Source organism: Babylonia areolata, chromosome 14 (genome assembly GCF_041734735.1).
Source record: "Babylonia areolata isolate BAREFJ2019XMU chromosome 14, ASM4173473v1, whole genome shotgun sequence".
In the NCBI taxonomy this organism is placed as follows: domain Eukaryota; kingdom Metazoa; phylum Mollusca; class Gastropoda; order Neogastropoda; family Buccinidae; genus Babylonia; species Babylonia areolata.
The window spans coordinates 10,857,055-10,869,293 of NC_134889.1; positions in this window are offsets into that span (position 1 = coordinate 10,857,055).

A 12,239-nucleotide genomic window follows, 5' to 3' on the forward strand; every position below is an offset into this window, starting at 1 on the left:
CCGCACAGAGTCTCTGACCGTTGACTGTGATGTTGGGCTCAATGTAGGGTTTCCCTGGGCCTGGCTGATGGAGAACTTCAGTTTTCCTCGTGTTGATGATAAGGCCGAAGTTCCTGCTGGCAGTGGTAAACTTGTCGACGCTGAGTTGCATGTCAGCTTCAGATCCAGCGTTGAGGGCACAATCATCAGCAAACAAAAAGTCTCTGATGATGTCTGTCATGACCTTCGTTTTTGCTTGAAGCCTTCTGAGGTTAAACAGCTTGCCATCTGTTCTGTATTCCAACATCGCCATCTCTGAAGGCATCAGTAAGCATTGCAGATAACATGAGGCTGAACAGCGTTGGAGCCAGGACGCAGCCTTGCTTGACACCATTTGTGACAGCAAAAGGAGCAGATGTTTCGCCATTGTCCTGGACCCGAGCCTGCATGCCTTCATGAAATTAGCTGACCAAGGAAATAAATTTCCGAGGGCATCCGTACTTGGCCATGATCTTCCACAGTCCCTCTCTACTCACGGTGTCGAAGGCCTTAGTGAGGTCGACATAGGTGGAGAACAGATCAGCATTTTGCTCCTGACATTTCTCTTGCAGCTGCCTTGCAGCAAACACCATGTCGGTGGTTCCGCGCTCTTTCCGGAATCCACACTGGCTCTCAGGCAAATGACCTTGGTCAAGGTGTGCTGTGAGGCGGTTTAGTAGGATCCTGGCAAGTATCTTGCCTGCGATGGAGAGCAAGGAAATACCCCGATGGTTATCACAGGCTTGCCGGTTCCCCTTTCGCTTGTACAAGTGAATGATAGATGCATCTTTGAAATCCTGGGGGATCGTCTCTTCTTTCCACATGAGTGAGTACAGCTGATAGAGCTTCTCAGTCAGCACAGTGCCTCCATCCTTGTAGACCTCTGCTGGTATGGAGTCTGAGCCAGGTGCTTTGCCACTGGATAGCGGACGGAGTGCTTTCTGGGTCTCTAGAAGAGACCTACAGGTGTCTACAGACAGTTCATTGATTTAGAAAAAAACACGGGTGCAGCTTTTGTCATTCTTACACTAACATTGAAAGGTCATTTTATCTTAGAAGTAAGCTGACCGTTTTTACAGCTGAACTAGTTGCTTCATGCTTGTTCTGGAGTATGTGATAAATCTCCCAGTAACTTTATTAGTAGGCGAAAAAACGGTTCAGACTGACCTGTAGGTGGTAACTTGTCCTATGATGAAAGAGTTTCCCTACGTTTCGGGCCCTAGGCCCTTCTTCATGGGGAGAAAAATAGAGAATGGAGAAGAAAAGAGAGGACAAAACCAAGAGGAGGGTTGTGGTTCGCCAAAAGATGAAAAGGTGTAAGAATGTGTGTGCTGGTCAGTGTGTGTGTGTGTGTGTGTGTGTGTGTGTGTGTGTGTGTGTGTGTGTGTGTGTGTGTGTGTGTGTGTGTGTGTAAGGGGAGAGAAACAAAAGGGAGGGAGGGGGAGAGAGAGAGAGGGAGTGAGAGACAGGGAGGGAGGGAAAGAGGGAGAGAGAGTGGAGGAGAGAGGGGGGAGGAGAGAAAAAGTGGGGGAGAGAGGGGGTGGGGGTGGAGAGACAAAGAGAGTGTGTGTGTGTGTTTGAAGGTGGATTGCAGGGGGACAGGAGCAGTGAAAAGAGAGGACAAAAGAGAGAGAAGAGGGCCCAGGGCCACTGAGGGTCCATCACTCTCTCTCCTCCACTCTCTCTCCCTCCCTCCCTGTCTCTCACTCCTTCTCTCTCTCCCCCCTCCCTTTTCTTTCTCTCTCCTTACACACACACACACACACACACACACACACACACACACACACACACACACACACACACACACACACACTGACCAGCACACACATTCTTTCACTTTTTTATCAGTTGGCGAACCACAACCCTCCTTCCCCCCCTCCATCCCTCCTCCAGTGTTTAACTATTCCCCTTCTTTTCCTTTGTAAATATTGCTCACCCTTTTCTCTGTTCTTTTTTGTCTTTTTTTTTCTTTTTTTTTTCTTTTTGATTACTCCTAAAAGTTCTTAGTTTTACCTCTGTCTTGGTTTTGTCCTCTCTTTTCTTCCCCATTCTCTACTTTTCTCCCCATGAAGAAGGGCCAAGGACCCGAAACGTAAGGAATAGCACAAGTTACCACCTACAGGTCAGTCAGTCTGAACCGTTTTTTCGCCTGTCTCAAGTCCTGCAGTCAAGATTTCCTCTTCATTTAGAGTAGTTTTTTTGGGTTGACTCAAAATCAGTGTCACATGCTTTAGATTCCTTTAATATGAAAACCTCGACCAAATCTTATTTTTGAAATAAATTATCTATTACAAAATCTACCAGCCAAAGGCACAATCACAGAATTTTGCTGGATACCCTCTTATATTGATATAAAAGCAAATGAAATGGTCGAAAGAGCAGCTAAAAGTGGTGCACAAAGAACAGAGAATGATTTTGAAATATTTACACACAAATCAGTTTCAGAACGTTGTAAACTGCTCGTGCCTTCAATATGGAACAAATGTCAAGTAGGTGCGGGTGACAGGATTTCATACCCAAAGGAAATGGGGTTTACAATTGGAAAAACACAACAAAAAATGATGGATTTCCCATTATACTATTGCATACTGGCAACCTCTCTGGTGTCTCGCATAAGACTGAACGCTTTCAAGACAAAGTTTAGCAAAAGCGTTTATTGTGTATGTGGTAAATAAATCACACGAAACCATATTTCATTTCAATATCAAATGATTGTCAGCTTGCTTCCAATGTCATATATAGTTAGTAATATTTCAGAAGAAAACATAAAAGAAATTATTTAGTTTAAATCGAAATTAATCAGTCCTTGTTGCATAGCCCAACAGTAGTGTTTCTATAACGCGACCTACATATATTTATTTTCACTTTTGTTGTTGTTGTTATTTGATGTTACACTTTGATACTTACGGATTGTTGATTCCCCTTAACCCCCCCTCTCCCCCCTAAGTTACCTCCGACACACAAACATACATCTAATATCAAGATGGAAAGAAGCTTAGAAAGAAAGAACACACACACTCACTCACTCACTCACTCTCTCACTCACTCACTGAATAGCTGGATCCCTGTATGTGACATGGGCATAGGCAATATTGTACTGATATTCTTTGTAATTTGTTTATTGATATTATAAGTTAGTGTTTACAGAATGTTGTTTGCTCTCTTCTAATCAATCCTTTCGTTCATGCCATTTTGGCAGCTAACATGTAAACAATTTCTCTTTTAGAGTTAATAACTGAATCATAAGTCTTTTATCTTTTCAGTCTTACGTTTTTCTTTCAAAAGTTTTCTCCTGTCTCCGGGGTATCTTGTACATGAGAGGTCATGGCCCAGTTTCAAAGATCTGCTTCTTGTGTGCATGGAAACTCCCTGCAGTCGCCAGCCAGTGGCAGTTTATCTAATGTGTCCTTAACGTACATGGCCTTCGCTTTGTCTCACTGAAACACCATGACACTACTTTTACAGCACCTTCCCCCCACACGCACACTTACACACACACGCGCGCGCGCGCACGCACACACGTACGCGCGCGCACGCACACACGTACGCACGCGCGCACACACACAAGCGCGCAAGCAGAAGCACACATACGCACACACACACACACACGCACACACACACACACACACACACACACACACACACACACACACACACAAACACTCACATATGCAAACATTCCCACAGCTTGGGACGTTGAGTTTATTTTGTATACATATTATAAGAAATAATGGGAAATGCTATGTTAAGAGCCAAATTGCCTTTTGTATACATGTGATTCTGGTTTCAGGGTTCAGAAGATTCCTTGTGTCAGCGACTCACCATTGCTTATCAGAACAGTGGCAGCTTTAGTGTTGTTGTAAATCACCTGTCTGTACTTTATTCACTGTTCATTGTTCTTTCCTCCTGCTTTCTTCTGAAACATCGCCCACAATGTTTCTCTGTACTTGGATCCCATTGAATAATAAATAAAGATGTTAAAACTGGAATTAATGAGCAAAAACATATCGACAACACATAAACAGGTCACATAAAAATTCTGATTTCTTCGTCCTGGATTCATCTCTGGCAGAAACAGACAGGCCAAGCGGAAAACACAAGAAGGAGAAATACAGACGATGAGCAGAACAGAAGTGCCGATGAGTATTTTAGTGAGCGCCACTTCCCTTGGAGATAACGCTGACGTTGTTTGAGCACGCCACGTGACAGCCTGTCGGAGTTTGGATGTGGTTATTGCTGTTGTTGTAACTAATCCTATCGTTACACACACTGTCACACCTGCTCCAAGGAAAATGTTGTCCACATAATCAACAAGATCTTTGTGGTGAATGTAAAATTCACTGTGACTGAACATGATTGATACTGCACGAGTGTCGGGGTCATAAACACATGCAAAATAGTATTTGTGTACCGCTATGAATTTGAGACACAAGACAATAATATAAACAGAAATAACGATGAAAGCCATTGTCCTGGTTCGCATCAGAGTCTGGTACTTTAGAGGTCTGAGGACACAGTAACATCTCTCACAGGCAATGATGGCTGACAGGACAAAGGAAACGAAACAAGAACCAAAGACAGTATTGATGTAGTTGTTTACCACGAACATCAGCACTGGACCAGCTTTTGTTTGTCCACCAATTTGCATAAAGAACTCCTCGCTGTACATCAAAACAGACGCGCCTAGATAAAGTTCATCAGCCAGGGACAGTGAAAACAGCAACAGGTTGACACGATCTCTGAGACCTTGTTTGAAGAACACCACCATGTTTATGACGTTGGCAGGCCCACCAATGAGAAACAAGATTTGCAACACAATAAATCTTATTTGTCGTGTATATTTTTCCACCTGTAAAGTCACGATATTGTCAGGATTATCCCAAGGTAAAAACTCCATCTGACTAAATCTGAATTCAATACACCCCTCAGGAAGTGACTTATTCTGGACATCAGTTTGCAAGTCAGCATGCACTGATGGCGTAGTTTGGTTGGTTGTGTCCTTAAACGGGGGAGACATGGCATCAATAAGGATAGCTGTCATGGCTCTCTTCGAAACTGAACTCGTGACATAGATGATTATTCCTGTCAATACATTGCAATAACTGTGAACGTTTCAAGACGAAGGCGAAAGAGGACGTCAAACAGCTGCCCAGATAAGATATACACCCAACAAAATAAAATTGAAAACATGAAAGTACGTATCACATTTTCGAGTGGCCCTGGAATCAACACAACAAATACGATTTGTTTTTTTTTAAAGTAGCGATACAAGTATCCGGACTGTCAACTACCCCCTAAAACAGAAAGTAGGTATACAAATTTGAATTTACATGGCAAGCATGACACAATGTCAAAACTGAGCTGGAAGCCTACTTTAACTACGGGACAGTTTTGTACATCTTTTCCTCTGTTCTCCTCCCCAGGCGAAGACCACACAGAGAGCTGATTCTGCACAAAATGTTAAAAATTTCATTTCTTTCTTTTTCGATGTTTTCAAATTTTCAGTCTTTTACATATGTTCAAGTCACTGTGTTCATGTTGTCTCGTCTTCACCCGTGGTGAACTCTGCAGAGAATAAAGATTAAAGTCTAAACTATACATACAATTACATTCTCTTAATGTCCAATTTGTTTTTATGGCTTATGATAATTCTGAATTTCACACAAAAGATTGTAAAATCTATACTACGCAACTGATCCATAATTCGTTTTCTTCGTCATAATGTATCTATTAAATATGGAAGGACCAAAAAAGGTCATGAAAGCAATCAGATGATCCTTTCTAAATTTTAGCAATTAAGTCTGATACAGATCGCATATGTTTTGCACAAAAATGGTGCGATTGTTAATGTTCATTAATAATTCTTATCCTTTTCATTTTTCAGAAATAGAATTTTCTGTTTTCAAGTCCCAAAACCAAGATCTGACTGTCGAGATAAATTCACAAGAGATGGAAAGAAAATGGATCAATTCTACAGCAATGTATGACTCATCTCCTTCACCTCTGGAAACCCCTCCAATTATAGGTACCGTAGACGTGCAATCGAACAACAAGAAAAGAGAAGAAGAAAACGAACACACATAGACTTAGTATGAATTAAGTATGAATTAAGAATTATTAATATGCGATCAAACTTGGAAGTAACAGGGCACTGCCTGGCATTAGTAATTAATTTGGAAATAACATACGCGGACGCGCTTGTGTGTGCGTGCTTGCGTACATCTGTGTGTGTGTTTGTGTGTGTGCGTACGTGAGTTCGTGTGTGTGTGTGTTTGTGTCTCTGTGTATGTGTCTGTGTGTCTGTCTCTGTGTCTGTGTGTGTCTGTGTCTGGCGGGAGTTCGAGGGTGGGGGGTAGTACATGCGCTTCTCTCTCTCTCTGCGTGTGTGTGTGCGTGTGCGTGCGTGCGTGCGTGCGTGTGTGTGTGTGTGTGTGTGTGTGTGCGCGTGTGCGTGCACGCTTGCTTGTGTGAGTGATTGTGTCTGTGTGTGTATATGCTCATGTGAATGTGTGTGTGCGCGCGTGTGTGTGTGTGTGCCTGCGTGCTTGTGTGTAAATGTATATGTGTGCGCGCGTGCGTCTTCGTGTGTGCAGTCGTGTGTGTGTGTGCTGTATCTGCGTCTCTCTCTCTCTCTCTCTCTCTGTGTGTGTGTGTGTGTGTGTGTGTGTGTGTGTGTGTGTGTGTGTGTGTGTGTGTGTGTGTGTGATCTGACTTTAAAACGTAATACTGATATTTGGTTTAGTATTCATTGTTACAGATATCTGGCACTATGTAAGTTCACAAATGGTCCCACCAAACCAGTAACAGTTCGCCGCAGCTCTCAGGTATCTTTTCCAGTACTGGGTGTAACATGTTCTGGCATTTGGAGTTGGAGACTGTGTTGCGCTATTTTGCATTTATTTGCATTCTTCGACAGGTCTGCTAACAGAACGCCTGCGCGTCTCTTCCCAATCTTACGACCCATTATAAAAAGGTTAGGTTAAATCATGCTCTTTCGCTCTTTGAACATCTCCAGCCAAAGTACGGTATCCATCAAACATCGATGGAGTGAGGAAAATCGGAGTAAAGTGCCTTTCCCAAGGACACAACACTAAGTCTTCTTCTTCTTCGTTCGTGGGCAGCAACTCCCACGTTCACTCGAGTGAGATTTTACGTATATGACCGTTTCTACCCAGCCATGTAGGCAGCCACACTCCGTTATCTGGGGGGTGCATGCTGTGTATGTTCTTGTCTCCACCACCCAGCGAACACTGACATGGATTACAGATTCGAACCCGGGACCCTCAGATTAAAAGTCCAACGCTTTAACCACTCGGCTATTGCGCCCGTCAACGCTAAGTCAAAACGGGGCCTCGAACTTCGATTACTTGTGAACACTGGATTAGGAAGTCCAACGTCCAACCGATTCTGCAACGGCCCCTCAATACCAACCAGGGCTGTGTCATCAATCAGACAATTATTGAATGGCCCTGTTCAGTCTGGAAACGAGGAACAAATCTGAATTTTTCAAAATGTCCACATAATTTCACTTTCATCCAACATTCCGACCATACGCGGGTCATGAAACAAAGAGCAGTTGCATGGAACACATGGAACTTCTTCCAGTTATCACAAAGATTGGAAACATTTCTCTCTGAACAGGCTCCTTTCCTGAAGATTTCAAACACGCCCTAGTTACACCTTTACTCAATAAACCTGGTCTTGACAAAGAAAACCTGAAAAACGACAGACCTATTTCAAATTTACCCTTTCTGTCAAAACAACTTGGAGTAGTTTTACGTCAACCCCTCAGTCACTTGTCATCTTCTTGAGGTGTTCCAATCTGCCTATAGACAGAATCACAGTACCGAGACAGCCCTCTTACACATGTCTAACACATCATTGTCCTGTGCAGACAAGAAAGAAGTCTACATTCTGTGTCTGCTCGATCTCTCGGCAGCTTTTGACTCGGTGGATCACGATGTTCTTCTTGACGGTCTTCATCACACTTTTGGAATCTCTGGTACAACCCTCACTTAGTTCAAATCTTATCTGTCCAATCGCACTCAAAGAGTGTTCATATCAAGTTCTCATTATCTTCTTCTTCTTCGTTCGTGGGTTGCAACTCCCTCGTTCACTCGTATGTACACGTGTAGGCTTTTATGTGTATGACCGTTTTTACCCCGCCATGTAGCTCTCATAATGAATTCAGACCTCTTACCTCTTCCTGTTCGATATGGTGTCCCCCAAAGATCTGTTCTTGGTCCAGTGCTATTTAGTCTGTACACTCATCCCCTGTCCGACATCACCAGTGAACATCGATGTGATTTTCACAAGTTTGCAGACGACACCCAACTCACAAATGCTACTTCCCCAAGTTATTTTGCTATTCTTCTCAAAAACATGGAGATGTACAATGTTGAAGTGAAGGAATGGATGCTGACCAACAAGCTCAGACTCAATGATGTCAAGACAGAAGCCATGCTTGTAGGCTCTAGGTCTGTACTTAGTCATGTCCCGGACCATTCCTTGGCTGTCTGCAATGCTGTTGTGAACCTTCAAACTTCTGTCAGAAACCTGGGTGCATACTTTGATTCAGCTCTGTTCATGCATTACCATGTCAGTAATTTGTGCAAACTGCAAACTTCCAACTGAGAAAAATCCATACCATTCGACCATATCTGACTGTCGAAGCAACCTCTCAGCTTGTCTGTTCCTTAATTCTCAGTGGCATTGACTACTGCAATTCACTGCTCGCTGGTTTGCCCTCTGATCTGTTATCACGCCTTCAGATGATCTTGAACAATGCTGTCAGAGTCGTTCTCAAAAAGACACACACAAAAAAAAGAAAAAAAAAAGAGATCATGTTACCCATCTCTTGTGTGAACTTCATTGGTTGCCCATCCAGTACAGAATTCAGTACAAAATTGGCATATTAGCTTATCGCCACTCCGAATGTTCCCTTCCCATCTTACTTGTCTTCTGTCCTTCATATTTACACTCCATCCCGTTGTCTCAGGTCTTCTGGAGAAAAGCTCCTTCGAGTCCTCAAAGTCTCTTCGAAAACCTTCGGTCAAAGGGCTTTTCAGCATCAAGCACCTTCTGTTTGGAATTCTCTTCCCCCGGATCTCCGGCACTCACCAACTCTGTCCTCTTTCAAAAGTAAACTGAAAACTCACCTGTTCAAAACGGCCTTTGGATGTGACGAAGCATAGTTCTTTGTCTCCTCCCACCCTCTGCACTCCCCGTGTGGCCCCCGCTCCATTGTAGTGTTCCTGTGGTGTGTGCGCTTGTGGGTTGCTGCTTGAGCGCGTGCTTGTGTGTGTGTGTGTGTGTGTGTGTGTGTGTGTGTGTGTGTGTGTGTGTGTGTGTGTATCCACACAACCGTATTGATGGGGACCATGATGTACAAAGGACTGTATACACACCACTACAGTATTGATGGAGAAAGTGATGTACAATGGATTGTATACACACCACTACAGTATTGATGGAGAAAGTGATGTACAATGGATTATATACACACCACTATAGTATTGATGGGTAAAGTGATGTACAAAGGACTGTATACACACCACTACAGTATTGATGGGTAGAGTGATGTACAAAGGATTGTATACACACCACTACAGTATTGATGGAGAAAGTGATGTACAAAGGACTGTATACACACCACTACAGTATTGATGGGTAGAGTGATGTACAAAGGACTGTATACACACCACTACAGTATTGATGGGGTCAGTGATGTACAAAGGACTGTATACACACCACTACAGTATTGATGGGGAAAGTGATGCAAACAACCAGGTTTGACTTTACAATGAAATGTGTCCAGAAATAAAGATCACGACACCCAGCAAATCTGCTTGTCAATTTAAGGTTGGCCAGAAAGCTGCGTGTTATATGGTGTGTTGTTCTCCCACATAGCATTGATGTTGATCTGTGTCAGTTAGACAGGCCCAGTTCAATGAAGTATTTTCTATTGTACGGCAGCATCAAAGCCACTGATCGCAAACCTTATGAGAGACAAGGTGTATTTAATAGTTAAAACCACATATCAGTCCTTAAATCTATGGTTAAAACCACATATCAGTCATTGAATCTATGGTTAAAACCACATATCAATCCTTTAATCTAGGTAAATATGAGAATGAAAGAACCATCCATTGGATCAACCATTAATCATTCCCAGGGCCTTCCTTTGTTTCCATCAGAGGAGAGGGATCACAGCATATCAGTTTGCGCGGAATGCAGCAGGTTTTTGAGTGATTTTTATTGACTCAAACATGAAGAAGCAGGGTATGTGTTTGTAGCTGACAGTGACGTTCCTGTTGACTATGAACACCAACATAGTCCTTCACAGCTCTGCAGTCATGCAGTTCGTGATGTCGTTACCAACCGGAATAGAGTATTATTTTGTGACACAAGGAAGTGCAGGAAGTTCCAGACATGTGGCATCTCTTTATCTCGAAACAAGCTGACAGTCTTTGTGCAGAGGAAGACAACACAGAGAAAGCAAGCATCACTTTCCTGCACAATAACTTCTCCTTGTTTCAGAGGTTGTACAGAAATTAAAGATGATCTACGTGAATTCGAATATTAGAAAAATGGCCATCCTTCTAGCACTCGGCATACATTTAATAATGTCAGGAAAAAATATTCAAACTTGTTCCAATGTCTTGGACGCCTTCGTCTCTATGGGTTCCTCAATCAGCTGAGTCCTTTGCCTGTTGCCATATTTGTCGTTGGGAATATCCTTGATGGACTGGACCTGAACATGCACTGAACACACCAACCTGAAAGAACATAATTCAGCCAACACATCCAGCACTGTAAAAAAACAACAACAGACCGGCATCTCTGCACAGCCACAGAGCGGACCCAAAACGTGATACGAAGATACGTCATGGTGTTTCAGCGTTCAAATCATGTCTCCAAACATACTGCACATACTTCAGGAATATGAGACTCCTCAACCTTCCAGTTGGAAAATTAGTATAAAAAAAGGAAAGTCGACTGGGATCCTTATCTTCCTGGCAGCTTGCGATTCTCTCCAAGATAGAAGCGTGTTTCAGTTTCACTTCCAGTTTCTCAAGGAGGCGTCACTGCGTTCAGAAAAACCCATAAGCGCTACACCACATCTGCTAGGCAGATGCCTGACCAGCAGCATAGCCACGCGCATAATGCGTGGTTTTGGACAGCAATAGAAATTGACTAATCTTCCTGGAAAAATTACAAAAAGTTGCAGCTAAATCCCTAAAGAGGAGGACATCGGTTTAAGTTGCATCGCTATCTGTACTGTGAATACACCCACCCACACCCACACCCACGCGCGCACGCACGCACACACACACACACACACACACACACACACACACACACACACACACACACACACACACACAATTTGACGCTTTATTGTCATTGACCATGAGGTCCTTAGGACATGGGTGAATGCGTCAACATATTTTCATTTCATAACAATGCATTAGAAGAAACGAATGAATATAGTAAAAGGAGAGAGAGAGAGAGAGAGAGAGAGAGAGAGAGAGAGAGAGAGAGAGAGAGAGAACCAATGGTAAATGTTTACATACCACTCCGTGCAGTTGCTGTACTGTTTGACTGGGGACCCCCAGTTTCACAAACACATGTCTGGGCCCCAGACTACAATCACAGACATGGCCCCTTACGCCAGCAACAAGTCTATGCCGACAAAAGGAGCAGTGACTGCAAAACAACAAGTTAGAACGAAAACAAAACAACAACAACAACAAACCCGTTTTGACACACAGTATCCACAGTCAGCCACAGGAGGTAATCCTGTTTCAGCCTGCACTGTTCAAATCACAGCATGTTTCAGCCTGCACTGTTCAAATCACAGCCTGTACTGTTCAAATCAGAGCCTGTACTGTTCAAATCACAGCCTGTTTCAGCCTGTACTGTTCAAATCACAGCATGTTTTAACCTGTACTGTTCAAATCAGAGCATGTTTTAGCCGGTACTGTTCAAATCACAGCCTGTACTGTTCAAATCACAGCATGTTTTAGCCTGTACTGTTCAAATCAGAGCATGTTTTAGCCTGTACTGTTCAAATCACAGCCTGTACTGTTCAAATCACAGCATGTTTTAGCCTGTACTGTTCAAATCACAGCCTGTACTGTTCAAATCACAGCATGTTTTAGCCTGTACTGTTCAAATCACAGCCTGTACTGTTCAAATCACAGCCTGCACTGTTC